The 3541-nt window shown below is 41.6% G+C and overlaps 1 non-coding gene across 1 annotated transcript; it reads left to right on the forward strand.

The window, feature by feature from the left end:
• The first annotated feature begins 2914 nt into the window (after window positions 1–2914).
• Window positions 2915–3043, forward strand: LOC122453470. The gene has a single exon (XR_006273088.1). It is a non-coding gene; the product is annotated as a small nucleolar RNA SNORA11 (small nucleolar RNA).
• The last annotated feature ends 498 nt before the right edge of the window (window positions 3044–3541 follow it).

Raw genomic sequence — 3541 nt, forward strand, 5'->3', positions numbered from 1 at the left:
ATGTTAACATCCTCAGTATTCTAGTAAAAATAAAATTAGCAACTGTTCAGATAATATTGTGAGAAATGTGAAGCATTCTATAAATCAATACTGTAATTATTACTTGAGAAATTAGTAGCAGATTTAGTTTCTATCAGTATCAATTTATAATAATACAAGACCATTGGGCTATGCCCTTGTCAGTACTCTAGCAGGAATTTTGTTTTTAGATTCTGGCCCCATCAAGCTTTCTCTCAAGGGATTTGCTTCCTCAAAGAAATGGAACTTCCTTGGCTGAGTGACTCTCCAGGGAGGCAGAACTTTCTTTTTATTATGGGCATATCTTTACAAGTGAATGTGCAGCCCAGAAATTTTTATTCTTGGAATAAAAGACTGAAACTTACTTATGCATGGACTAGAGACAGGAACAGTGCACCCTCCACATAACATATGTTACAAAATCCTACATGCTGAGAGTTTTCAGAACCCAAAATCTCACCCTGGACCCAAACAAAGGACATTACTTTAGAGACACAAGGTTGACAGATTTCACAAAGGAACAGTGTACCTTTTACACACAAATATAAACCACCCCCTGGTGGCTCAAATGGTAAAGAATCTGCCTGCAATGCCAGAAATGTGGGTTCAATCCCTGGGTCAGGAATATCCCCTGGAGGAGGAAATGGCAACCGACTCCAGTATTCTTGCCTGGAGAATCCCATGGACAGAGGAGCTGTGCGGGCTACAGTCCACGGGGTCCCAAAGAGTCAGACACAACTGAGTGACTAACACTTTCACTTTTTGTTTTTCAAACAATCCTATTCTGCCAGTGAAAGCTATTTCCTCTTATTTCCCCAAATTCAAGTGTCTAGCAATGAAGAGTCCACAAACATGAATAAAGACAGGCATGTTACCATTTTCATTTTGCTGCCTTTTGTTTCCACTTTGCTTAATTATCTGCAGAGCTTCATAATACAATTAAAATATATCTACTAATTGGTTCTACAATTTCTGCCAACATAGGTGGAAATCAAGCAGATTAAGAGTTCATTTTCTTACAAATGACAGTGTCTTATTTTAGCATGGTGATTGAATGTAAATTTGTCCCCTAAAATTGACTATAATGAGAGTAAATGAGGAAGAACAGGAATGAACCCTAAAGACAGCAGGTACGGTGTCAAGGGAAGGTTTACAGCTGGAAAGCAGGACACATTTCAGCTTACTAAGCACAGTGGGGAAAGGAAAAGCTAAGACAGCCATCCAGAGGAAGAGGGAGAAAGATAAAGCTTTTTAATCACAGAACCTGGAATGGTTCAGGTTGGGCAAACAGTTACTTTTGAAAGCAGAGATAGAGAGGAGGGACTAAAAGCAGAAGCACTGGTTGAAAGTCTACTTAAGAAGAAATTTGACCCCAGAATTTCTACCCCTTTACAGCCCCCTTGCCGCCTGGCAGAGGACTGGGCTTAAGTCACACACAGTTGCAGAAGAGTGGAAAAACATGGGACAGGTGAGTGCTCCTGTGCTGCAAAATGCGGTCCATTAGACCATCCCCCTTGGAGGGTCCAAGAATATGGGAAAAAGGAATCTGTGCCTCAGGCAAGAAAAGGGGTTACTCTATAAGAATCTGGCTGCTTCCAGAGAAAACCTGCAGATCCTTTCATCTGGGCACCCAGGAACAAGGGCCCCAAGACAGACAGATGGAGGGAAGGACGGGGAGGCGGAGGGCAGAGGACGGAAAGAGGAGGAAGAGAAGGATGGGGCCGGGTGTGGGGGCCAGGAAGGAAGGGAGGGAGGGAAGGAGATGCTGAGAGGTTCCCTACACTGGATGCTCTGGACCTGCCCCAGCCCACTTAACTGGGCCAGTGCACCCATCCTCCAGCTGGTGGAGGGTGAGGTCACCCATCCACCCCTTCTTCTGTCCTGCTCCAAGAGGGCGCCATCCGGTCCTGGAGATTGGAAGCTCTATCCCACTGCCACAGTGCATGCTCAGTCACTCCAGGGGTATCCAACTCTGTCCCTGGGATTTCTCGGGCAAGAATACTGGAGTGGGTCGCCATTTCCTCTTCCAGGGGATCTTCCCAACCCAGGGATTGAACCCACATTTTCTGTGTGTGCTGACTCAGTAAAACCCATGCATCCACACCCGTTTACCAGCTCTATTTCCAAGGAACTTAAACTCAGACCTTACTTGATTTATTCAATTACATGAGAAGATCTTTATATCTCTGACAGTTTCGGAATAGGCTCCTAAGAAAACAACAAAAGGGATCAACTATTGGCCTGCAAGGAAAACAATAACTTGTACAAGGAAGAGAATGAAATAGTATGTGACACTATACAACAACTCCACTCTGCATAAACACAAAATATTCACAATAAATAAATAAATATGACTTATTTAATCTAAATAAGAGACAAATGTGTTGGGAGAAAAAAGAGAAAATATTTGTGTGGGGTTGGGGACAGGGACATGAAAAAAGCAATCTATTTTCTACATGAATAATTCAATAAATAATCCCTTAAAAACTAAATGATGGTTATTTTGTATATGGAGGTAAACAGCAGAAGAAACAGTTAAAAGGTTTGAAAGTGGATGACTTGGGAAAGCAAAAAAGTAGAGCAAAGAAATGCTGCTTTTATTTATATGTCTTCTAGAGCTACTTGCTGTTTTAAACTTTTCACAGTAGTTACAAAATACAGATTCACATTTAACATATGTCTGCATATAAAAAGTACCTACTAATTTTAGGAAATCCATAAAAGTAAAAGAACATAAAAATAATCTATAGCTTTGATACCCCCATCAGAGATGATTATTTTTAGCATTTTATTATGGATTGCCTCGGGTTTTTTTCCTTTGGTTACTGTCTTTCACAAATTTTAATTGTTCTGTATAAGGAATTTTCATTCAGTTAATATTATATTAATACTATGCTGAGTGTGCTCAGAGCAAGGCCCTGAAGAAATGGCTTGTCTGATAACAACATACCAGACAGGAATCTGTATTCATTGTACCAAAGGGCACAAAAGGTGTGGCCTTCCTACAAACATCCATCATGTGTCCCCCCACCCCTTCACGTGGCTGCTGGGCAAGACAGTGGGACAGGGCTCGGTATTGGAAGAAAATCTGCAGTATTTGGTTGGGGTCCTTGTCACCTAGAGCCTGTCTGGTCCATGTGTGGGTGGGCCATAAGTGGTCTAAGAAAGGCTTTGAATCTCTCTTTTCAAGGAGAAAGAACAAAAAAGAAAAATAGATTCCAACTATGGCATTCTGGAAAATGCAAAACTATGGAGACAATAAAAAGATCAGTGATGGCCAGGAGTTTGCAGGGAGATGAACACAGAAAGCACAGGAGTTATTTCTATTAGCAGTGAAAATACTTTGAATAGCATTATAATAAGGGATATACATCATTATGGTGGTTTGGTTTAGTGGTGGTTTAGTTGCTAAGTCATGTCTGACTCTTGCAACCCTGTGGACTGTAGCCCGCCAGGCTCCTCTGTCCATGGGATTTTCCTGGCAAGAATACTGGAGTAGTTTTGTCCAAATCCATAGAAGCTG

Source organism: Cervus canadensis, chromosome 14 (assembly GCF_019320065.1).
Source record: "Cervus canadensis isolate Bull #8, Minnesota chromosome 14, ASM1932006v1, whole genome shotgun sequence".
NCBI lineage: Eukaryota > Metazoa > Chordata > Mammalia > Artiodactyla > Cervidae > Cervus > Cervus canadensis.